A 27,450-nucleotide genomic window follows, 5' to 3' on the forward strand; every position below is an offset into this window, starting at 1 on the left:
TTGGAAAAGTAATATAGAAGCCCACGATTCATAAAGCTGAGAACACAATGAACAGTCAGGGAAAAAGTTAAACAGAAATAGCCCCTTTTCCACCCAGAAGAAAGCAGTGAAAGTTACCTTCTCACTGAGCAGAGGAAGGGGGAAATTAACTCACCCCTGATAATTTTTAATCAGAAGCCAGCCTTAACACAGAGATGCACCCTAAATTCAAATTCCATGAGTGACCCCCCTCTTTCACCCAAAATCTCAAACTATGAATTTTGTTTAAAGGTGGTAGGAAGTGGTAGATTCCTCAAGTCTCTGGCAGAAGTAAACCAAATGTTTTCTGGAGGAAGATTGTAATAAGCATAATGATAGACTAAAAGAATTTCTTCAAATAATTCTACAAGGTATGTGAGCAGTACAAGTGTATAAATTAAAGACAACACAAAAAAATAATAAGGCACATGAACAAGAACCATCAAAAACATTCTTAACTATAGCTCTACAAATATTTTATATGCTAGAATTTTAAGATATAGAAACTAATGCATTCAATATTTTAAAAAATAAATAAACATGAAAGAAATGGTTGTACAGTTAATAAGAAATAAGATGATATAATGAATTAACCAGGATCCTGAAAAATAGCTATATTTATAACTATATAATCTATTTAAATATCATATTTCTATATAATATAAAATATATATATATAATATATGTGTATAATAACTAAACAGACTCCACAATAGGAAAACATAAGAATATATATTAAAAATTATGGATTTAAGAGCACATTAAATTGGGAATTGGTGAACTGAGAGTAGATGTTAAGAAACTTCACCAAATGCAGCACAAAGTGATTGATAGAGTATAGAAAAATGTAAAGAGAAAGCACAGAGTGAAAAATTCTATCTTCAAACTAATCAAAATTCTGTAAAGAGAAAGGAGAAAGAGAAAGAGACAAGACAATGCTCACTCCTGAGTTGGCAGCACTTACAGTGATAGCAAAGTATACTCAAGAGACTACTTGTAAAATAATTTTAATTGCCCAGTTTTAAAGTTAAGAATATCTAACATGGCCTGGAATGGAAAGAGATAATTTTTTTAAGGAATACATTTATTTAATATGGTAAATGAGAGAGGTAAAATACTTTTAACTTGAGCTGACTGAATAGTTATTGTATGATCTTGAATAGGAAAGTTAATGGAAAGGAAGTCAGTGGGTCCTGCCTTGAGGGTATTATGCTAAATGAAATAAGTCAGAGAAAGACACTCTATCACGTATATGTGGAATCTAAAAATATCAAACTCAGAAAAACAGAGAGTAGAGTGGTGATTACTAGGGGTTCAGGGTGTGGGGGAAAATGGGGAGATACTGGTCCAAAGGTACAAACTTCCACCTAAAATAGTAACAAGTTTGGGGATCTAATGTACAGCATGGTATACATGATGATTAACAAGGTGATTATAGCTAATAATACTATATCATATAATTGAATGTTGCTAAGAGAGTACATCTTAAATGTTATAATCATTTTGTAATTTATAAATGTATCAAATTAACACACAGTACACCTTAAACTTACACAGTGCTATGTATTAATTATATCTCAATATAATTAATTGGGGGGTGAGGAGGAGTCAGAGTACTGAAGGTATGGGTAGCTCTTGATTTCTTCTGAGGGTATGTTCATGCTAATGAATTTATCATCATTTTGTAATTTTTAATATTAATCTCAGTTTGTATCCTGAAAATATCCTCCTTGGTTTTAGAAGTTAGATTTATATCAAATTTATCTAATATAGTAATATATATTATGATAATGTACATGATGTTTGTTTTCTTTCTCATATTGTTAAAATGCAGAGACCAATAGTTGATATTTTATATATTAATCTATGTATCAGTAGTACAGATATATTTAGTTGATTAATAATTCTTCTAACCATACTGAGACAGCTATTTTGTTCATGATAAAAAAAAGTAACAAAATAAAGTTTAGTATGAGATTTAGCTTTTTTCAGAAATATATTCAGCGATGTTCAGGTTATGTTTGAAAAGCAACCAATCTAAAACATATTTTGTGATAATTTTCCCCAGTGTGTGCAATTATAGGGTTTTGAGAACTTTGTACAATAACTTACACTCATTAATTTATGCAACAATAACAATTTTGGCATGAGGTTAGTACTGCAGGCAGATGAAACAGATGAGCAGGCAAATTTTCACTGACTGTAAAGACAATAAGCCTTAGAGGATTTAAGGGAAAGACTATACTGATAAGTATTTAAACAGAGTGATTTTGACTACAGTTTGTTTATCTGTCCTTTAGGTCGTTTGTGCTGGAAGATTGCAAAATAGAATTTACAACTTGTAAAAGTGAAAAAGTTTATATAAAATCATATTTTATGCACCTCCTTTTATTCAGTTTGAGTTGTTTTTTTCTCTCTCTAATAATACCAAAATTTCAGTAGAATTGAATAGTAGGTTCCAGAGGAACAAAACTTCATTATAAAAATGTTACTTTTAAACAGTTTCTTCCTTTCTTCTCACCAGGAGGTATATGTGGAATTAACAAGTACTATAGAAAATTAACAGTTAAATAAGAATGTATGTGGAGGTAGAGTCAAGATGGTGGTGTGGGAGACATGGAGTTTGCATCTCCCAACAACTAGGGCACCTGCTGGCCACTGGTGGGGGACTCTGATGCCCAAGGAGATGGCCAGACAGGATTGGCACCTCTGAGGCCAGGGAGATCAGGAGAGGCAGGCGGGGGAGACTCTCTGAGAAGAGTGGGAGAGGAGAGGAGGGCGATCACCTGGCCCACTCGGGCTGGGGAGCCCACTGAGCTCCCAGGCCTCTACCCTCCTCCAAAGACCCATCCAGGCCGTGTGGGTCCAGGGGGCATAGGAGGGAAGCCAAGGAGATCAGGAGAGGCAGGCGAGAGGGGCCCTCCCAGACTGGAGGAGCAGGAGAGGAGAGCAGGGTATTAACCCCACTCATTCAAGCCCAGGAAACTTGCTGAGCTCTCAGGTGAGGTCCCCTGCCCTCTAAGACCAGGGGTGGGGGGCACACCTGGGCCCCTTCTGTTCCTTGAGCCTAAGCGCCACACCTCACAGCCCCAAGGGCCTTTTCCAGCCCTGTGCGTCCTGAGCATTGGCCCCAACCACTGCCCAAACTTCAGCCTTTAAGGGAAAATCATTAATAATAACTATTAAACCAATATAATAATAACTATTAAACCTATATATCCAAGTATCATCATTTTCATTGCATGCCTAAAAACGAATGCAGCTTAGTGACTAGTACTAATTTAATCAACTATAATATTTGATTACTAAAACACAATCAATGTTTGCAACACATTATTCCAGTTGCTTTAAAAAATGTAAACCAAGAATAAACAATTTGCATAACATTATAATTGTAACTCTTGAAACATGTGCTATTTTCCTGGCAGGTTCAAAACACACCCTCAAATAAGCAGGATGAATTAAGAGAGAAGCAAAGCAAAAAGTATCTTCTAGGGCAGCCCATTCATCAGCCATTAGCAGGAGACAACCAGCTAAAACCCAGATTCTTCCTTGTATTCTTCAGGAACCCACAAAGGAAAGAGTGCAGAAAACGATTAAAGAAGCAAAGAGCAGACTCAGCACCAATAGCTGAGTTGGGCAACTTATCAGGTAACTAGGAAAATCCTGAGTGGTATAAATTTACAAAAGGTTTCTAAATTCATTGTGCTGAGTAGAAAAGATCCCAGTGGCCAAATCCAATCCAATTAGGATAAAAACATTTTCCTCCTTAGCTGCCAGTCTTTGTATGAAAAATTGCTTCTTCTCAAACTCAGTCAATTTTAAAATGTCTACTAGCTGGGTTTGCCCAACAGGAGGCTAAGGCGTCTATTATGCTGACAGATGCTCCCTGCTTTAAGAGTGTATAGAATTTAAATAACTTTTACTTTCTGTTTATAGCCATTTCAATTAAATTAATATGAAAATAAAACTTTGCCAATTAAAAGATCCCTTTTTAGATTGTACTTTAAATGGTTGCAGACATCACTAATAGTCTATATTTTTGTTAATATGCCAAATTATATTTTTCTGTTTTATATTAGTAAAATGCTTTTAAAAATGTTAATTGTTAATATTTGTTACAGCTTTGTATTTTACAGTTTTGAAAAATTTTTGTATTATTGTTATGACAATCAGATGAAGTGGATAGGTGGGTATAATTATATCCAATTAAGTATTGAGGAAAAATAATTTTATTTATTTGTTTATCGTTCACTATTATTTTTAAGATGTTGAGTGGTAGAACTAGGACTATTACCCAGAATCTTTTCTGTCTAGCTCAGATTACATCATATTAAGCTCCCTGCCATTGTCAAAATTCAAGTGAAAACATATTCATTATGTTGTATATTCATAAAATGGATAAAAATTAAATAAAATGAAATATTTGAAGCAATTGTCCACATACCTAGGAAAAAATTTAGCCATTTTTTTTTGGGGGGGGGGAAGGAAAAACGTTGGATATTTTCATAAGTTACTTAAACAGAATCTTTTAATTTATTGTTTTTTACCTATGTATTATTATTTCTCTGTATTAGTTTGCTAGTACTGCCTTAACAAAGTACCACAAACTTCAACAGTAGAAAATCCTTTTCTCACAGTTCTGGAGGAGAGAAGTCCAAAATCGACAGGGTTGGTTCCTCCTGAGGATTGAGGGCAGCATCATTCCAGGGCTCTCTCCTTGGCCTGTAGATGGCCATCTTCTCCCTTTGTCTCTTTACATCATCTTCCCTCTATGCATATGTCTCTGTGGCCAGATTTCCTCCTTTTATAAGGACACCAGTCGTATTGGATTAAAGACCACCCTAATGAGCTCACTTTAACTTGATTTCCTCTGTAAAGACCCTGTTCCAAATAAGGTCATATTCCAAGGTACTGAGGATTAGAAAATATAAAGGAATAAATGATTTAACCCTATCTGTTCCCTAAAATATGGTTTTTTTTCTCTTTTCCTAGTACATGATCAGTCATTCCTACTCTTACTGAAAGCCATCTTTACAGTGACCTTGATTTCGTCACTCAACTCTGCTTTTTTTTAATCTGCAAATTTCCCTTTGCAAACTTCATACGTTTTAATATTTTCTTGGTTATTATTATTTTGGGGGGCTTGTTAACCTCTAATTATTCACTAGTCACTGTCCTGTCATCTCTGTCATTCTTAACAGTTGAGCTTCTTGAAAGTCATTTCTTATCCCTCATTTCATTGCCATTTAGTTTGTACCCTCACAGTTTCACCAAAACTACTCTGAATAGTCAGCCATTAAAAAAGAACAAAATTAATGTAAATTTTTATTTTTCTTCTCACTTTAACCTTTCTTTGATAGTTGTTATTATTGATCCTCCTTTTTTGAAATTTTTTCTCCTCTATCTTCTACTTTTCTCTTTTTACCTTTCACTTCTCAAATTATCTTCTTTCAATCATCCAGTTACGTTGGTTTTCACCCTATCTCCTTGGCATCATGCTATTTTCATTCTAAACAGATATTTTATTTAACTTAATTCAAACCTTTGTTTGAAGTGGTATCTATGGCTTCTCACTCCCAAAGTGATATCACCAAATTTATATATCCAGTAACCTAGTACTAGATATCCACATTTGAAGTTGCAACAATTGCTCAAAATCAGTGTAAAAAAAAGAATCAATCATCTTCCATGCTCCTTTCCAAATCTTTTTCATTTGCTTTTCTTATCTCAGATATGTATATAATCTTACACGTTGCATGACTCATAACTCTTGCTTCTTATAACTCCCAGGATAGTAGAAACCAAAGTTATTTGATATTCTAGATTTCTTATTCTATCTACCTAGCAGCTATTAAGACATGACCTTTAGTACTGATCCTACTGATAAGGATCTTTTACACTCACCATTTCAAAACCCATAGGAGTCACTTGAAGAGTAGATAAAGCGCATTTTGGAGGTGCAGTATGGGGAAAGATAATTACATAAAGGAAACGTGAGCTCTCATGGATGATAAAGAAGTAGTGCTCTTCCTCTGCCTCATCAAAATATAGTTTTGCCGATCCATATGTCCAAAATATAAAATATATAAAATTATGCTATAGTAAGAGATAAAGAATGAAATAATGTCAAAACTGACCAAAGAAACTTGATAATAAACATTTGGCATTTTAAAGTTGCTATTAGGAAGGATTTATATAAAAGTATTAATAAAAACAGTCTAGCAAGTAGAATTAGATGGCATATAATTGCTATTTTAAAATTCTGATATATCCTAAAGTAACCATGTATATAATTTTGAAATCATGTAGAATACTCTATATTTCAGTGAAAAGTGATTTTATTTTTACTTCCCAATCCAAATATGAAAAAATGCTACAACAAAAGCTATGTATTTTAAAACTGGTCTTTTATATCTTAAATACTGTTCTTTGCTCTCAATTCTTTTAAGAATAGCAAGCTTGACTCAATACTAGACTTAAAATCCTTTTTTAAATTCCATGTTTTATTGTTTTTTAAAAATCATTCAATTTAATTGACAGTCACATAAAATTAATGCTGAATAAAAACTATTTACTGATCTGTTTTGTATACCTTTCTTTGGTCCTAGTATTTTTTTTCTATAAAGTGTCAATTTTCCCTATCTTTTACTTTGACCCCAAAACATTACCCTGCTTTTCATAATAGATGATGACTAAATGAATTTCAGTACCTGCAGTATAAGTTAAAACTAATAAGAACCTGCTGTATAAATAAATAAATGAAATTCTAAAAAAGAAAAACTTGTGGTTGCCAGTGGGGAGAGGAAAGGGGAGAGGAGCAAGATAAGGGTAGGGGATCAAGAGGTACACAATATCAGGTATAAAATAAGCTAAAAGGGTATATTGTACAACATGGAGAATATAGCTAATATTTTATAATAACTATAAATGGAGTATAACCTTTAAAAATTGTGAATCACTATAGTGCACAAAAAAAAAAAAAAACCAACAACATTAATCTGTGTTTGCAGACTAAAATGTTAAATTAAAACTCTTATTTTGATAAATCCAAGTGACAAAAGAGCATAGCATCATTTAGTATCTTAGATATAAAGTTGATTATCCTGGAAATTATTCTATTTTTTTCAGTAATCTTTGCATAATTTGGGAAGCAATATTCAAAATCCAATGCTTTACTCTATGGTCATGTCTACTTTTCAGGTATGTCCTCTAAGTCAAAAATTTACTTTGCAATTAAAATTTTATTTTATGATATTTTCACAGAAGTGTTTAGATTTGGAAATACATATTTGTTTACTTAGGGGTAAATATTTACTTGGCAGAATTAGGATTTTCAATTCTGGAAGAACAAGAAAAAAAAGATTACTCTGGTTACTCAAAGCAATTTGGCAGAAGAATTTTTAATATTTATAATTTCCAGTAACTCTTGAGAACCAACTGCCTCTTGGTTAACTTTTTAGTAAATTAATTAATTAATTAATTTTTTAATAGATCCTTATTGGAGTATAATTGCTTCACAATACTGTGTTAGTTTCTGTGGCACAACAAAGCGAATCAGCCATATGCATACACATGTCCCCATATCCCCTCCCTTTTGAGCCTTCCTCCCAACCTCCCTATCCCTCGTCTCTAGGTCATCACAAAGTACCAAGCTAATTTCCCTGTGCTGTGCTGCTGCTACCTACTAGCTAACTATTTTACATTCAGTAGTGTATGTATGTCAATGCTACTCTCACTTTGCCCCAGCTTCCCCTTCCCCTCCCCCTGTGTCCTCACGTCCATTCTCTATGTCTACGTCTTCATTCCTGCCCTGCCACTAGGTTAATCAGTACCTTTTTTTTTTTTTTTAGATTCCATATATGTGTGTTAGAATACAGTATTTGATTTTCTCTTTCTGACTTACGTGACTCTGTATAGCAGACTCTAGGTCCATCCACCTCACTACAAATAACTCAATTTCGTTTCTTCTTATGGCTGAGTAATATTCCATTGTATATATGTGCCACGTCTTCTTTAGCCATTCATCTGTTGATGGGCATTTAGGTTGGTTCCATATCCTGGTTATTGTAAATAATGCTGCAGTGAACATTGTGGTACATGTCTCTTTTTGAATTATGGTTTTCTCAGAGTATATGCCCGGTAGTCGGATTGCTGAGTCATATGGTAGTTCTATTTTTAGTTTTTTAGGAGTAAATACTGCATACTGTTCTCCATAGTGGTTGTATCAATTTACATTCCCACCAACAGTGCAGGAGGGTACCTTTTTCACCACACCCTTTCCAGCATTTATTGTTTCTAGATTTTTTGATAATGGCCATTCTGACCAGTGTGAGGTGATACCTCATTGTAGTTTTGATTTGCATTTCTCTAATAATTAGTAGTGTTGAACATCTTTTCATGTGCCTCCTGGCCATCAGTATGTCTTCTTTGGTGAAATATCTATTTAGGTCTTCTGCCCATTTTTTAATTGAATTGTTTGTTTTTTTTGATATTGAGCTCCATGAGCTCTTTGTAGATTTTGAAGATTAATCCATTGTCAGTTGTTTCATTTGCAAATATTTTCTCCCATTCTGAGGGTTGTCTTTTCGTCTTGATTATGGTTTCCTTTGCTGTGCAAAAGCTTTTAAGTTTAATTAGGTCCATTTGTTTATTTTGTTTTTATTTCCATTACTGTAGGAAGTGGGTCAAAAAGAATCTTGCAGTGGTTTATGTCAAAGAGTGGTTTTCCTATGTTGTCCTCTAAGAATTTTACAGTGTCTGGCCTTACACTTAGGTCTTTAATCCATTTGGAGTTTATTTTTGTGTACGGTGTTAGGTAATGTTCTAACCTCATTCTTTTACAGGTAGCTGACCAGTTTTCCCAGCACCACTTATTGAAGAGTTGTCTTTTCTCCATTGTATGTTCTTGCCTCATTTGTCATAAATTAGTTTCCAATATATTCATTCAAGCACATCTCTGGGCTTCCTATCCATTACCATTGAACTATATTTCTCTTTTTGTGCCAGTACCATACTGTATTGATCACTGTAGCTTTGTAGTATAGTTTGAAGTCAGGGAGCCTAATGCCTCCAGCTCCGTTTTTCTTTCTAAAGATTGCTTTGACTATTCAGGGTCTTTTGTATTTCCATACGAATTGTAAATTTTTTGTCCTAATTCTGTAAAGAATGCCATTGTTAGTTTGATAGGGATTGCATTGAATCTGTAGATTGCTTTGGGTAGTATAGTCATTTTCACAATATTGATTCTTCCAATCCAAGAACATGGTATATCTCTCCATCTGTTTGTATCATCTTTAATTTCTTTCATCCGTGTTTTATAGTTTTCTAAGTCCTTCACCTCCTTAGATAAGTTTATCCCAAGGTATTTTATTCTTTTTGTTGTGATGGTAAATGGGATTGTTTCCTTAAATTTTCTTTCTGATTTTTCGTTTTTAATGTATAGGAATGCCAGAGATTTCTGTGCATTAATTTTGTATCCTGCAAACTTACCAAATTCATTGATTAGTTCTAGTAGTTTTCTGGTGGCATCTTTAGGATTTTCTATGTATAGTATCATGCCATCTGCAAACAGTGACAGCTTTACTTCTTCCTTTCTGATTTGGATTCCTTTTGTTTCTTTTTCTTCTCTGACTGCTGTGGCTAGGGCTTCCACAACTATGTTGAATAAGAGCGTCAAGAGTGGACATCCTTTTCTTGTTCCTGATCTTAGTGGAAATGCTTTCAGTTTTGCACCATTGAGTATGATGTTTGCTGTGGGTTTGTCATATATAGCCTTTATTATGTTGAGGTAGGTTCCCTCTGTGCCCATTTTCTGGAGAGTTATTATCATAAATGGGTGTTGAATTTTGTCAAAAGCTTTTTCTGCATCTATTGAGATGATTATATAGTTTTTATTCCTTAATTTGTTAATATGGTGTTTAACATTGATTGATTTGTGTATATTGAAGAATTCTTACATCCCTGGGATAAAACCCACTTGATCATGGTGTATGATCCTTCTAATGTGCTGTTGGATTCTGTTTGCTAGTATTTTGTTCAGGATTTTTGCATCTATGTTCATCAGTGATATTGGTCTACAATTTTCTTTTCTTGTGGTATCTTTTTCTGGTTTGGTATCAGGGTGATGGTGGCTTCATAGAATGAATTTGGGAGTGTTCCTCCCTCTGCAATTTTTTGGAAGAATTTGAGAAGGATCAGTGTTAGCTCTTCTCTAAATGTTTGATACATTTTGCCTGTGAAGCCATCTGTTCTTGGACTTTTGTTTGTTGGAATATTTTAAATTACGGTTTCAATTTCATTACTTGTGATAGGTCTGTTTATATATTCTAATTCTTCCTGGTTCAGTCTTGGAAAATTGGACCTTTCCAAGAATTTGCCCATTTCTTTGTGGTAGTCCATTTTATTGGCATATAGTTGTTTGTAGTAGTCTCTCTTAATCCTTTGTATTTCTGTGGTGTCAGTTGCAATTTCTCTGTTTTCATTTCTAATTTTATTGATTTGTGTCCACTCTTTTTTTCTTGGTGAGTCTGACTAAGGTTTTATCACTTCTGTTTATCTTCTAAAAGAACCAGCTTTTAGTTTTATTGATCTTTGCTATTTTCTTCATTTCTATTTCATTTATTTCGGCTCTGATCTTTATGGTTTCTTTCTTTCAACTGACTTTAGGTTTTCTTTGTTTTTCTTTCTCCAGTTGCTTTAGGTGTAGGATTAGATTGTTTATTTGAGATTTTTCTTGTTTCTTGAGGCGAGATTAAATAGCTATAAACTTCCCTCTTAGAACTGCTTTTGCTGTTTTGGGCAAACGTGTTTTGGGTTTTGGGTAAATGTGTTTTCATTGTCACTTGTTTCTATGAATTTTTTAATTTCTTCTTTGATTTCTTCAGTGATCTCTTGGTTATTTAGTAGCACACTGTTTAGACTCCATGTATTTGTGGTTCTTACAATTTTTTTCCTGTAATTGATTTCCAATCTCATTGCGTTGTGGTCAGAAAAGATGCTTGATATGATTACAATATTCTTAAATTTTCCAAGGCTTTATTTATGACCCAAGATGTGATCTGTACTGGAGAACGTTCCATGTGCACTTAAGAAGAAAGTGTATTCCTCCACTTTCGGGTGGAATGTTCAATAAATATCAATTAAATCTCTGTAGTCTATTGCATCATTTAAAGCTTGTGTTTCTGTATTTATTTCCTGTCCATTTATGTATGTGGGGTGTTAAAGTCCCCACTATTATTTTGTTACTGTCGATTTCCCCTTTCATGCTTGTTAGAATTTGCCTTATGTATTGAGGTGCTCCTATGTTGGGTGCATAAATATTTATAATTGTTATATCTTCTTCTTGGATTGATCCCTTGATCATTATGTAGTGTCCTTCCTTATCTCTTGTAACAGTCTTTATTTTAAAGTCTATTTTATCTGATTTGAGTATTGCTCCTCCAGCTTTCTTTTGGTTTCCATTTGCATGGAATATCTTTTTCCATCTCTTCACTTTCAGTCTCTATGTGTCCCTAGGTGTGAAATGGGCCTCTTGTAGACAGCATGTATATGGGTCTTGTTTCTGTATCCATTCAGCCAGTCTGTGTCTCTTGGTTGGGGCATTTAATTCATTTACATTCAAGGTTATTATCAACATGTATGTTCCATTACCATTTTCTTAGTTCTTCTGGGTTTGGTTTTGTGGGTCTTTTTCTTCTCTTGTGATTCCCACCTAGAGAAGTTTCTTTACCATTTGTTGTAAAGCTGGTTTGGTGGTGCTGAATTCTCTTAGCTTTTGCTTGTCTGAAAAGCTTTTGACTTCTCCATCCAATCTCAATGAGACCCTTGCTGGGTAAAGTAATCTTGGTTGTAGGTTTTACTCTTTCATCTCTTTAAGTATATCCTGCCACTCCCTTCTGGCCTGCAGAGTTTCCCCTGAAAAATCAGCTGATAACCTTATGGGGATTCCTTTATATGCTATTTTTTGTTTTTCCCTTGCTGCTTTTAATATATTTTCTTTGAGTTTAATTTTTGTAGTTTGATTAATACGTGTCTTGGTGTGTTTTTCCTAGGGTTTATTCTGTATGGGACTCTCTGTGCTTCCTGGACTTTGGTGACTATTTCCTTCCCATGTTAGGGAAGTCTTCCACTATAATCTCTTCAAATATTTTCTCAGACCCTTTCTTTTTCTCTTCTTCTGGGACCCCTATAATTCAAATGTTGGTATGTTTAGTGTTGTCAGAAGAGGTCTCTGAGATTCTCTTCAGTTCTTTTCATTCTTTTTTCTTTATCCTGCTCCTCAGCAGTTATTTCCACCATTTTGTCTTCCAGATCACTTATTCGTTCTTTTGCCTCAGTCATTCTGTTATTGATTCCTTCCAGTGTATTTTTCATTTCAGTTATTCTGTTGTTAATTTCTGTTTGTTTGTTCTTTATTTCTTCTAGATCTTTGTTAAACATTTCTTGTATTTTCTCAATCTGTGTGTCCATTCTATTTCTGAGATTCTGGATCATCTTTATTATCATTATTCTGAATTCTTTTTTAGGTAGGTTGCCTATTTCCTCTTCATTTATTTGGTCTTGTAGGTGTTTACCTTGCTCCTTCATCTGTGACATTTTTTTGCCATCTCTTTTTTTTTTATGAGTGGGATTGTTTTCCTGTCTTACTGGTTGTTTGGCCTGAGCCTTCCAACACTGGAGTTTGTAGGCTGTTGGGTTGAGCTGGGTCTTGGTGGTGAGATGAGGAACTCCATGAGAACTCATTCTGATGAATATTCCCTGGGGTCTAAGGTTCTCTGTTAGTCCAGTGGTTTGGACTTGGAGCTCCCACCACAGGAGCCTCGGCCTGACCCCCAGCTCATGAATCAAGATCCCACAAGCCATGTAGAGCGTCAAGAAAAAAAAAAGAAGAAAGGAGAACAATAACAAAGTAAAAAATAAAATTAGACTTGGAAACTACCAGCTATGTTAGAAAAAATACAAAAATAAAAATATAGATGAAACAGCAATCGGAAGGTAAAACAGAACCACAATAATAAAAAAGATGAGGAGGAAAAAAAAAGAAAAAAGGAGAACAATAAGAAAGTAATAAATAAAATTAGACTAGCAAACTAACAGATATGTTAGAAAAAATATAACATAAAATATAGATGAAACAACAACTGGAACATAAACAGGACCGTAATAGTAAAAAAAAAGAGGAGAAAAAAAAAAGGTGGAAAAAGCCTTGCCTGTGGAGGGCAGGGCCTAAGCAGGGGCGAAGTTTGGTGGTGGGCAGGGCCTATGCTTAGGACCCTATGCCTATGCTTATATGCTTAGGACCCACAGGGCTGGAAAATACTGTGGAGGGGGTGGGGGGGTGGGACTTAGGCTCTATGCTTAGGACCCACAGGGCTGGAAAATACTGTGGAGGGGGTGGGGGGGTGGGGCTTAGGCTCAACAGAACAGAAGGGGCCCAGGCGTGCCTCTGGTCTGAGAGGGTGGGGGACCCCACCTGGGAACCCAGCAGACTTCCTGGGTTCAAGTGGGTGGAGCAAATGCCCTCCACTCCTCTCCTGCTCCTCCAGTCCTTGAGGTGCCCTCTCACCTGCCTCTCCTGTTCTCTCCCAGCTTCCCTCCTACGTCCCCAGGACCAACCCAGCCTGGAGGCGACCTCTGCAGGTGTAGGGCCCAGTCTGAGAGCCGGGTAGACTTCCTTGGCCAATTGGGCAGTGGAAATGCTGGGCCCACATCCCCTCAGTATCCCCACGTCCTACTGATTTGCTTGGGGGTTCTTCCCATCTCCTTGGTCGTTGGGGTCCGCACCAGTGTCCAGCAGGTGCCCTAGTCGGGAGATGTGCCACCTCTTGGTTAACTGTATCTCTTAGAAATGAACAGGTTGGAGAAAGTGATGTAAGGGAATAGAATGTTTCCTTGTTGGATGGTTCTAATTTTATGGTGATAAATGCCAGTGAAAAAAGTGGGTAAGGAAGAAGTGTGTTCTGTTGTGGGGGGTTAAGATTTTAAAAAAGATCCTGAAGCAGAAAATAACTGCTAGAGAATTGTAGAAGAGGAAGCAGAAGTATTGTTTGGGGGTATAAATTAAATTGTCTTTATTATTTACTGAGGAAATATCAGAATTCTTTAAATATGTATTTTTGCAATATGTCAGTTTAAATCCAATATTATTTAAACAGAGGATCCTGAGATTACACACATTACTTATGAATATATAGTAGAAGTCACTAACCAAAAGATTAGTACTGATGAACTGTAAATAAATAAGATTATCTTGTGAAAATGCAGTTTTTCTGCCTTTAAAGTAGCAAAACTATAGTGCAGACCTAATATTCTACTTTGTAAACAGTTATCAAGACTTTATCAGCCTGAAAATTTCTATTTGAGGGAGAAATTCTTCATTAAGTGTTCCAATATCCCTATTACCTTTGTTTTTTGCATAGCTAGATTAAGGAAAGTGGTATATCTATGTTCAAGGAACTATATGGGATACATGAATACATTTGCATAAATATGTGAGCATTATCAGTACTTGGATGTTGCAATGAAAACATTCCAAAAGTTTCGAGTAAGGAGAACTGGAAGGCCACCATAAAGGTGCAATTTGCTGTATTTGATGATAGGCTGATTGAATGTATTTGCATAGCTAGAGACATAGTGTTCTAATCAGATATAAATGGTAATTTCAAAAGTAGCTTCACCCACAGAAACAGTATCCATCCAAGCCTTAATCAGGGGATATGAAGTCTTTGCCAATAGTTTTTAATTATGCTAGTCCAATATTCCAAAACCAAAGAGTATCATTGTATGGATACCATCAGACATATATTGATCTACTTAGTTTTATTTACTTTTATCCTATGCTCACTTAAAACTTTAGGAGTAGGAACTGTCTTTTCATGTAATCAGCTATGGGAAGTGATTGAACTGCCTATGGTGAAAAGAATATACTGATCGATTTTGGTTACATTTATAATAATAAGTCTAGTAATTAAGCAACTTCATGAATTTTAGTTATGTTAATCTATGCCAACAGTTCTTAACAATGTCAGTCTTCTGAGTGTGCAAGCTGGAACAACAAAAATCAAAGTTATGGTAATTCAATAAAACAATGAATTTCAGTTTTTGAGATCTCCTGACAAACAGCCTCCCTAAGTGATCCTCATGTTAAGAAAGCTTTATTTTTAAAAAGTTTTTCTTTAAATTTTGTAGAAAAATACTGGAATATTTAGTTCAAGATTTTACAAACCACTGAAAGTTCATTTTCCAATGAGGATTTCCTCTAGATGCTATATTTTGGGATGTTGAACTCTTTTTTATCATTCTTATCTAGATAGCAATATTAGAGTTTCCATAAAACAAAGCAAATCAATGAAAAATACAAAAAAGAAAAAGTAAACAGAGAACCTTGATATAGGACCATTCGATGACTCATCATTTTCTTCTGTGCTTTTATGAACTCACAATTTTTATCTCTCTTGAGCTGGTGGTTTTAACTTGTCTTGTCTTTGGACAGCACCTTAAAATGTTTCCTAAAAAAAGTTTGTCAAGTGTCTGTGATTTAGGAAAAAAATTGTCTAACAACTATTTCCCTTTCAAAACACACTAAATTGAGATACCAATCCCCAAATTCCATAAGTATTCAAACCTAACAGTTAGCTTATATTTACAATAGTGTAAGTTAACATCATATATTAATAATGTAAAAAGATCTGAAATATGAATACTTTCTAAAGAAATTATAATGTGAGTGTATATGTTTGATGTCCTTGAATGAAACCATATATAAATCCATTTATTCTTGCAACTTACATATTGATATTTATTCATTGAAAGTTTGTCAGTCTATCTATCTATCTGTTGATATCTATGTATAATTATCTACCTATCACATTCAAATAGCATGAACAGCTGAATCAGACAAACCAATGATGTAATATTTTTGTTTCACTGTCTATTCAGTCTTTTAAAGTTTAAAAGAGTAGAGATCAAAAAGTATTTGTTGTCATCATATGGATAATTTTCATAAGACTATCTAAATACTCTATGCAATCCTGCTGTAATGCAGGTCATAAATCCTATATTGGATTTGTATAGAATTATTTGTTCTATGTTCAGTATGTTTCCTTGCTTAGAACTCGTGATATTTTTTAAATAACTGATATAAACAATAAATAGTAAACTTGAGATTTGAGGGTAATATTGGCCAGGGAATTTCCTTTTCATCCTTATCCACAGATGACATCACTAAAACTCCACAATATCTTACAAATGTGAAATAGCCTGCACAATAAAAACTGGAAAAGATAATACAAATTAATTAATAGAAGTCCACTGTAATCTTTGGAAAAAATATATTAAAGTATATACTTTATTGAGTGAATAAAAATGCTATAATTTTTTCTTACAAGAAAGTTACTTTATAGTCCTTATATAGTCATAGAATTCTCATGTTATCATTAAAACTTGATAAAAGTCATAAGTTCAAATAATAAAAATTTTGTAACAAGGTCAGAAATATTTCACAACTGTGTTCCCAAGTTTTCTTTGTCATTTAATGTTATTTCTTGGTAACAAAATGCTAACATTTAAATGTCAAGTTTTGCTATAATCATTGAAAATTGATATTTAAAAGTCACTCAAGAATTAGATCTAAAGATAGAATAGTATCAAACTGTAACATTAAAAATAACTTTCCCTACTGATCTTCTAAGAGATATTAGGGAATAACAGAAGCACAAAGAGAATATGTGTCATTGAACGATTTCAAGCCCTCAAAAGGGTGCTAATTTTTACTACTAGTAAGTACTACTAGTTTTTAAATTAAAGTTTCTCACAAAATTCTCAGCTGTTTTAAATGTCCCAAGCTACCATATTACCCATTATTCTTATCAATATAATGAAGTGTAAGTATGATATGACTTTTAAATACCAACCATCTGGTTTAGCATTTCTTTTTAAATATGAGAATTAATCTCTTCCTTTTCTAATCTGGCAAATTCTTCTTTACTGTAATTCCATGTTGCACAAGTAAAATTATTTTCTATGGGCTTCTTCTAGGTATTGGAACCCATTTAAGTTCTCTAGGACAAGAGTAGTTTTTATTACTTGTCCACCTCACACTAGTACCTCATTTCTGAAGCTGTCACATGCATATAATATAGAAATTGAACACAAAAGTGGCATATCTGCTGCTGACAGCTGTGCATATCTGTGCAGCATTCATAGTGACATCTTCACAATTGCTACCTCATCTAGTCTTCAATTAATGTAATCAGGAAGGTGTACAATTCCCAGTGCACAAATCATTGAGAATTGTAACTTTTACCTGTCTTTTCATTGCCTAAAATTAGTAGTGTGCTCTTCACATATTCAATACATCTGCATAAATTTCCATATTATACACCTCTGGAGTTGCTTTCCTAACATCTTCCCTAAGGGGGTGAATATAAATGCCTTTTCTTTATTGAGATTAGCCATACGTGTTAGTTTAAAATTTTTTTATTCTAGAATAAATTAATTTCAGCACCTAGTAGTATCATTCACATTACATGTACTTAATGAAAATTCCAAAAATTAGTAACATATAACAAAGCAATAAGTGCTATTATGTATGTGTAAACTGTAAGTTTTATACTTATTCACCTAGGTTTGCCCTATCTTTTAGTCTCCTTACCTTTTCACATTGCACTTCATCTTAAAACATGAAGAATGAGTTTTGTATATTCTGAAATATCTGGTAATTATTCTAAGACTCATCCAAATCACCTTACTTTTAGAGACAAAAACACTGGAAATCTGCTTAAATCTCTGAAAAAATATTACCTCTCTAATAAATTGATTTGAATTTTAAGAATATTTACATTTTCAATCCCATAACTATGAGATTAGCATTATAATGATTTTAAATCTTATGTAAGATGGTACTCTATTTTATTTAAGACACTGTAATTTGTATAAAGACTGGGTTGCTCAAAGTAGATCAATAGACCAAGACCGAAATATAATTGACTTATGTGAACATTTTTTCTTAATTGTTTCATTTTCAAGTAAAAAGAATTTGTCAAAAAACACTGCTGCTAGAATTCACTATACATTCTAATTCGGAGATTGCATTTAACTCATATTTTTATTATTTTTTGCAAAGTCTTTGGAAAATCTTAATTCTAAGCTATTAAAACAAATCTTTGTTCATTGTTCTTAATATTAACAATAAAAAGTTGTGTCCAAAAATAGGCCATTCAGTTAGCTTTCCTTTTTGTATTTGATCTGTTAGGTGTCAGTTGGAGGTGACACCTAACAGGTGTCACCTGTTAGGTGAGGAAACAAGGATATAACACGAGTAAAAGATTTTTTAAGTACAGTTTGAGGGTTAGAAAAATAAAATAACAGAATATCTTTTTGTTGAATTTAATCTCCTTTTATCCTTTGCTTCTTTGGTGGGTGGAAAGTGAAGGGCAGGGAACTAAGGTGAAAATAAAAGAAGACATCTGGAAATGAAGGAGGGAATATGAGAGAAATCTTTGGAAAGTGGAAATAAAGCCACCAAAAAAAGAAATTTTATATCATATCCCCATGAATATTTCTATCTCAAGAAATGGAAGAAAAAGAAACTTAAAATAATTTGCATGTAGTAGTGTCCTATAGGTTTAAAATGTGATAACATGGTTAACAGAGAAGAGTCAACTGAAAATGCCTACAATTTCAAATTAATTAGTTATTAAATTTACCTTTGAAGAATTGCACCAATTTTTTGAAAATAATAAAAATAAAAAACTGTATTTTTAAAAGTACCTTCTTCTAAGAAAAAAACAGCTTTGTATCAGAGAAAGATGGCTAATAAACAAACTGAATTACCTCCGAATATACCCAAAATAATTATTCCATGTATTAATTTTTGTTATTCAGATATTCAATAATAAGCTGTTTTAATTTGCTTTTTTATACTAAGATACATGTTATGTTTATCCTTGAAAAAAAGAAAAAACAACACTTTACATTCTGGAATGATTTAGACTTACAAAAAAATTCCAGACACTATAGACAGTTTCTGTACATTCCTCACCTATTGTAATGGTTAATTTTATGTGTCAATTTGACTAGTCCATGGTGTCTAGTTGTTTGGTCAAACATTAGTCTAGATGTTGCTATGAAGGCATTAGGTAGATGTGATTAACATGTACAGTCAGTTGACTTTACTCTGAGTAAAGTAGATTACCCTCTATAATGTGTGTGGGACTTATCCAATCAGTTGATGGCCTTAATAGTAAAAACTGAATTTTCCCACAGGTGAAGGAATTCTGCCTTAATATCTATCATAAAATAAAAGTTGTGCATTAGTGTGATATAAACAATCACCTGCACATTTTGTGTGGGCATGAGTTTTCAACTAATTTGTATAAACACCTAGTAGCGTGATTGCTGAGTAACATATAAGACTGTATGTGTAAGAATCTGACTATTCAGTGTGGTATTATCTCATTTTAACTTGCAATTCTCCAATACATATGACGTTGAGCATTTTTTCATATGCTTATTTACCATCTATACATCTTCTATGGTGAGGTGTCTGTTCTAATCTTTTGCCCACTTTTAAATTTTTAATATTATTGAATTTTAAGAGTTCTTTGTATATTTTGGATACAAGTTCTTTGTGAGATATATATTTTGCAAATATTTTCCCCAGTTTTCTCATTCTTTCAATAGTGACTTTCTCAGAGCAGAAGTTTTGTTTTTTACGGAGGTTCTACTTATCAACTTTTTTCTTTAATGGATCATGCTTTTGTTGTTGTATCTAAAATTCACCACCATCATTAGGGAATCCAAATTAAAACAACAATGAGATATTATTGCACAACTATTAGATTGGTAAAAATCAAAAACACTGACAACAGCAAATGCTGGTGAAGATGTGGAGCAACAGGAACTCTCATTCATTGCTGGGGGAGTGCAAAATGGTACAGCCACTTTGGAAGACTGTTTGGCTGTTTCTTACAAAACTAAATATACTCTTACTATAATAAGCCAGCTGTCACTCCCCTTGGTATTTACCCAAATGAGCTTTTAAAACCTGCACTTGAATGTTTAAGTGGCTTTATTCATAATTGCAAAAATGTGGAAGCAACCAAGATACCTTTCAGTAGGTTAATGTATAAATAAACTGTAGTACATCTATAAAATAGAATATTATTCAGTGCTAACATGGAAATGAGCTATTAAATCATGAAAAGACATGGAAGAACCTTAAATGCATATTAGTAAGTGAAAGATGTCAATCTTAAAAGACTACATAGTGTATGATTCCAACTCTATGACGTTCTGAAAAAAAAAATAGACCAGTAAAAAGATCAGTGGTTACAGGGGGTTGGGTGAAGGGAGAGTTGAATGGACAGAGCACAGAGACGTTTAGGGCAATGAAACTATTCTGTATGATACTTATTATAAAGTGGATACATATTATTATATATTTGTCCAAATCCATAGAATGTATAACACCAAGAGTTAACCTTAATGTAAACTTTGGACTTTGAGTGATGATGTGTATATAGGTTCATTAATTGTAACAAATGTACCGGTTTGATATAGGATGTTGACAGTGGTGGAGGCTGTTCATGTGTGGAATCAGAGGTTATGTAGGATCTCTCTATATTTTACATCCAATTTTACTGTGAATCTACAACTTTACCAAAAATAAGCCTATTTGGGAAAAAAGAAGTCATTACAAAACCCTAGGCCGCCTAGGTTTTCTCTTATGTTATCTTCTAGAAATTTTATAGTTTTGTGTTTTACTTTTAGGTATATGATCCCTATTGAGTGAAAGATGTGAAGTCTGTGTTGAGATACCCTTTTTTTTTTTTGGCATGTGGATAACCAGGTGTCCTATTACCATTTGTTGAAAAGAATATTCTTTCTATATCAAAATGCCTTTTGTTCTTTTGTTAAAGTCAGTTATCATGTGGGTCTGTATTGTGTGTGTCTATTTCTAGGCACTCAATCCTGTTACAAGGATGTATCTGTCTGTTCTTTTGCCTGTACCATGCTGTCTTGATTACTATGGCTTTATAGTAAGTTTTGAAGTTGTCAGTCCTCTTTGTTCTTTTTCAATTTTGTTTTGACTTTTCTGAGATTTTTGCTTTTCCATTTAAACTTCAAAATCAGTTATTCAATAACCAGAAAGTAACTTGTTGGGATTTTGATTGGAATTGCGTTGGATCTTTATAACAAGAAAAATTGACCTTTTAATATTGAGAGTCCCTATCCACGAATATGGAATATCTTTCCATTTAGATCTTTTATTTCTTTTATCAGAGGTTTCTAGGTTTCCTCATACAGTTCTAATACATTTTATGTTAGAGTTATACCTAAGTATTTAATTTTGGAGGTGTTAATGTATATGGCTTTAATTTAAAATGTCAGTTGTTCATTGCTGGCATATAGGAAATCAATTAAATTTTGTACATTAACTTTGCATCCTGTGATCTTGCTAAACTTCCTTATTAGTTCCAGGAATTTTTTTATTGTTCTTTGGAATTTTCTACATATATAATCATACAATCTGGAAACAAAGACAGTTTCATTTATTCCATCTCAATTAATATGTTTTATTTTCTTATTACATTATACTTCCAGTATGATGTTCAATAAAAGCGGTGGAGGGGACATCCTTGCCTACTTCCCATTCTAAGGGGGAATGATTTGTTTCTCACCATTAAGTATGACATTAGCCAGTAAGTAGGATTTTGTAGATGTTCCCTATCAAGATGAGGAAGTTATTCTTTATTTCCAATTTGTAGAGTTGTTTTTTTTTTTAAACATGAATTGGTGTTGGGTTTTGTAAAATGCTTTCTCTGTGTCTATTGATATGATTATATGACTTTCCCACTTTACCCTGTTGATGTGGTCAATGTAGTTATTGCTTTTTTGAATATTTTTGCATTTTACATCTCTTTTATACTAATATATTTTTAATTTTAAAACATACACTAAAATTATGCTAAAATTTAAGTTTATCAGATTAAAAAATAGAAATGAAAAGTAATTTCTTTTTCCTACACATTTTCTTCCTTTTTAAAATATAATTGACCCACACCACTATGTTAGTTTCAGGTGCACAACATAGTGATTCAGTATTTTTATACATTACAAAATGATTACCAACATAAGTCTAGTTACCATCTGTCACCATACAAAGGTATCACAGTATTGTTGACTATATTCCCCATGATGTACACTTCATTCCCATGATTCATTTATTTTTTAACTGGAAGTTTGTACCTCATAATTTCTCTCACCTATTTCATTCATTCAACTCCCAAACCCACCCCATTACCCCTGGCAACCACCTGTTTGTGCTCTGTATCAGTGAGTCTGTTTTAGTTCATTTGTTTTGTTTTTTAGATTCCACATCTAAGTGAAATGATACAGTATTTGTCTTTCTCTTTCTGACTTATTTTACTTAACATAATACCCTCTGTGTCCATGCCTATTGTCACAAATGGCAAAATTCAGTGCTGTGTTTTGAATTAAGCTATTACTTGAATGGAAATTTATTTAGGGCTTATTTCTATTGAGATGTATCATTCAGTAAGAAGAAATTTCTCAGAACAATTATTGGGCTTCTCTAATAGCTATACAGCAAGTGTTTCTACTACTAAAGTTAATACTTTTTCCTAAAATTATTCTTCATTAAACAGTATTTTATTAATATTATAATCCTCACAGAGCAATCTAATTGTTTTTCAAAAATAATCCAAACAAGTAGCCCAATGCCCTAATGAATCATACTGAAGCTCTTAAAATATTTAGGCTTTTAAGATTTTGATGTGTAATCAATTATGTAAATAGCATCTTGGGTATTCCTCAGTATTATAGTATCTTGGGTATTCCTCAGTATTAAGTTTATTACATATAAAAACATTTCTTTAGATTTAATTTATTAGTGCAAAAATGAAAAACACCATCTGCTTTAGTTGTGACAGAAATTTGGCCTAAAATGGATTTAAAAAACCTTCATATTACATGTCATAGTAAGAACCCACGTTTCTAATTTCAACCTCAATTACTCAGTTCCTCAAGAAGAGAACAGTAGCTTATAAAACATTTTCTGATAGTGAAAAACTAATAAACAACAAAAAAGTACCTCAGAAGCATGGTAAATAATTGGACCTGGCAGAAAATTATACACTCTTTGTGTCATGACTACATTTAGACATTTAGATCCAGGATAAGGTGAGATATTTAAAAGTTGTAAATTTAATTTGTCTTTGAATAGGATATAATTTACCTTTGTATATTTAAAATAATATGTCAGACAATTTTAGGGTCAAGCAATACCCCATTGATTATCATTTGAAGATATAAATAAAACCAATTTCCAAAAATACCCAGGATTTGGGAAATAGTAATTTTTGACCTAAGAAACAATGTTCAAAATGTAATGGAGGAAAGAAAATAAGAGTAGAATGTTAAACTTGGAAATTTTCAAAGGTCTGTAGACTGATATAAAGTTCAACATCAGATCAAGTCAGATTACTTTTTCTCAAAAAACAGTGAGAACTCATGAGGTTTAATGTGATTAGAAATATAAATACTATTAAAAGTTATAGTAATATAGTCATTCATTCAACAAATATCACTGAAAATTAACCCTGTTCTGGGTTTGGCTCTCTGACCTGAACAAGAGAGCAAGAACAGAGAACAAAACAGGCAAGTTCCTGTCTTCATGAACCATATATTATTATTGAGGATAAATAAACATAAAATATAACAAATAACTAAAAACAATAGAGGCTGTTATTATGGAGAACAAAAATAAACTCAATACCTTAATGCTGTGTAAAACAATAAAAGTTAAAATACCATTTAGATTACAGAATGATTTAGATAATTAAATATTTGAGAAACCTTTGTTTCAATTGTAGAAGAGAAAACATGAAGGTTGTGAGATGAAAAATGGTCTGCTGTGTTGGAAGGACTGACAGGAGACTCAGGTAAGGAGCTTAGTCACAAGTGAAATGGGGAGACTTGCAAAGATGCCACATAGAACTGTACTGACTGGTCCGCCTAGATTACAAGTATAACATTTATTTTGATTAACTTAAAGATACATGTGTACCAATTTGGAATGATTTTCTTACTATAGTTGCTTAATGAAATAATGTACTTGATATATCCTATATTTGATATATCCTGTATATGAATCTCAAACAAAAGTTTGATAAATAAATATTGTTTATGCTGCTTAAATATATTACTTCATGTACTATAAACATCTGTGATTTAGTGAATACAATAAGGAGGATAAATAGAAGTCATAGGTCATTATCACAGTAATTAAGTACATGTAAAAATAATAAATTCTCTTCCTCACAGTATCATTTATCTCTAACTATTTAGGGGTCCCTAAAAATCAAAATGGTGAGAAAAAGGAAACAGATTCTATTCAGGATGAGTCTATGTAATATATGAATTTCTTCTGTTCATGAACTCCCCACCAGTAGTATTAGCTTTTAATTCAAACTGATGATTACAGATAAGACAACTAAATGAGTCTAATTCTGCTACTCATAGATGCCAAAGTCTTCTGTCACTGGAGATCCAAATTTACTTGGTTGGGATTTTCTAAAGATTGAATTTTAAAATTAAGATACAACTTAAGTTATATAAACCCCAGCTGTGGCAAAGGAACCTTTAATTCAAGTTGCACTCAGCATGCAACAGGAGTCTGCCCTAAAGAGTGAAAATTTGAATTTCACTAATGGGCAAGATAGTGAACCATGTAGCTTGTAGCATTGGACTACATATCCCCTTATCAAATTAAAGACTTGTGTCAAGAAAAGTACAACTAGGGCTTCCCTGGTGGTACAGTGGTTGAGAGTCCGCCTGCCGATGCAGGGGACACGGGTTCATGCCCCGGTCCAGGAAGATCCCACATGCCGTGGAGTGGCTAGGCCCGTGAGCCATGGCCGCTGAACCTGCGTGTCCGGAGCCTGTGCTCCACAAAGGGAGAGGCCACAACAGTGAGAGGCCCGCGTACCGCAAAAAAAAAAAAAAGTACAACTATTTTAAGTCTGAAAATGCATGCTGTATTATTAATACTGAAAATTTTAATTCTATATTTATAGGTATAAATCCCACACCAGAATTATTGTAAAACAAATTTCTAGATTAGTTAATAAAAATAGTACACACATAGTTAAGAACATGATGATGTGAAATGAATACATACCTGTAAGAGAATAAATATGGCTTATAGGTCTAAATACTGCAAAAATTTATATTACTGATCTAAGTATCTAAGCAAAATTAATGAATATTCCACCCAAATATCCTCATTAAAAATTCTTTTTTTCCTACCTTTGTGGTTAGTAAAGCACTCTTATTTTCCTGAAATCTGGTACAATTTAGTACTGTCTATGTTTTGGTATGGGAATCTGCTTTAAACCTACTCTTGATTTCTTTGTTCCCAACTATGAGTCATATGCCTAGCACTTCCACAATTGTTCACACATCATACCAGCTTTGCTTTAATTTATTTTCTTATATCAACTCACTATTCTATGTACCATTTTAGCTTAAAAGGTAACAGTTATCACTGTGGTTAAAAATACAATGTCACTTACAGTGTATAAAAGCTAATTCTAAAAAAGCAGAGTGGAAAAATTATGTTATTAACTTCTCCTTAGATATTGCTGTCTGCCAAAGCTTTGAACTTAAGACCTATTTTTCCTTTGTTAAAACGGAGTTTAGAAAACATTAGAAATTTCTCCTTGGTTCAATGTAAAGAACAGAAAAATAGTAGAAATGGATTAGATAGAATTCTGATTCATTACACACTACGTTTAAAAATACATAAATATCTGTGAATACAACTGCCAATATAAGTAGAATACTGAAAATAATTTACCTATATGCACCCCTGATCCCAGTGCTCCTCTCCATATAGAAGGACAAATAAGAAAGAGGGGAAGAGAGAGAAAGAGAGGTTGAGATTGAGATTATCATCAATAAAAATTATACTAAGGTATTTTTCAAATTTGGTTGTACTAATTTATATCCCAACCAGTGAATTATGAGAACAGCTATTGATATACATCTGCAACATTTGGTATCATCAGAACTCTAACGTGTTTTAATCAAATGCTTGAAAAGTATGGTTTAATTTTGGTTTGAATTTGTCCATATTTCTATTGGGTTGTCTTTGTAAATTGATTTCAAAATGTGCGTGTGTGTGTGTGTGTATGTGTACATATGTGTATGTGTGTATAGGTGCTATTCTTCATATTATACCTTTTGTCTGTTATGTGTGTTGTAAATATATTAACAGAAATTTTAATTTAAAATTTTTTATCCAAAATTAACAAAAGTTTTTAGAGGTGGTACTTCTGGGTCTAGTTTAAGAAATTATTTCCTCCATGTATGTCAAAAATATATTCACATTTATTTTTTCACTGCAAATTTTCAAATTTTATAACAAAATTTAAATAATTGATATCATATGTCCTATACAATGTTAATTTAAATGCTGATAATAAAAATAGATATTCACTCATTTTGAAATTTTAAGAAAACTATTACTTTTCACACTTGAGTCAAATCAATAATAATGGTATTTTAATAATGCAACTGGGTATTAAAATATCCCATATCAAAATATGTGGAATGTAGTACAAATGAAAATTTAAGAAAAATGTCATTAATTATTTACATAAGAAAAAAGAATGATAATAAATCAAATGATTGTCCATAGATCCAAGTACCTCTGAAAACATCATTCATAATTCATACCAAAACAAAGTGTGTCAGCACACAGACACATACTCACACACTCCTTAGGTATATTATATTCAAATTGCTGACACCAAAGACAAAGGAAAATCTTAAGCCAGAGAAAATTGCGTGTTACCTACAGAGAAAAAGGATAAGAATTACAGTAGATTTTTCTCAAGAAAAAATGCAAGTAAGAACAAAATGGATGATATTTTTAAACAACTGAAAGAAAAATATTGTCAACTCAAATATAAATAATAGTAGAAATCATCCTCAACAGTAAATGAGAATTAAAGACTCTAAGAAGCAAACAAAAACTGAGTAATCCATTGCCTGCAGAACTAATCTACAAACAATGTTAAAGAAGTTCTTCAGGCAGAAGGGATATGATAATAAAAATCTTGGATCTTTAAAGTATAATGAAGAACATTTAAAATGGAATAAATGAAAATAAATGAACTTCTAAATTTTTAATAACTCTAAAAGGTAACTGTTTACAGCAAAATTAATAATAATGTACTGTATATTTAGGCAGGGAGTTATAAACTTTATTTCTAACAGACCAGATAGTAAATATTTTAGTCATATGGTCTCTGTTGCAATAAGTAAGCCTTCCATTGTAGCACAAAAACAGTCATGGATAATATGTAACATGAGTGTGGCTTTATTCTAATAAAGCAAAGCCTT

At 32.9% G+C, this 27,450-nt stretch overlaps 1 long non-coding RNA gene across 1 annotated transcript in view; it reads left to right on the top strand.

The window, feature by feature from the left end:
* The window catches only part of LOC109549359 (uncharacterized), a 319,510-nt gene that overhangs the window by 200,210 nt on the left and 91,850 nt on the right, over nt 1–27,450 (top strand). Inside the window, exon 4 of the long non-coding RNA XR_002175643.3 lies at nt 23,916–23,984. This is a non-coding gene — a long non-coding RNA (uncharacterized lncRNA). The remainder of the gene's footprint in view (nt 1–23,915; nt 23,985–27,450) is intronic.

The sequence above is a fragment of the Tursiops truncatus genome, chromosome 7 (assembly GCF_011762595.2).
Source record: "Tursiops truncatus isolate mTurTru1 chromosome 7, mTurTru1.mat.Y, whole genome shotgun sequence".
In the NCBI taxonomy this organism is placed as follows: Eukaryota; Metazoa; Chordata; class Mammalia; order Artiodactyla; family Delphinidae; genus Tursiops; species Tursiops truncatus.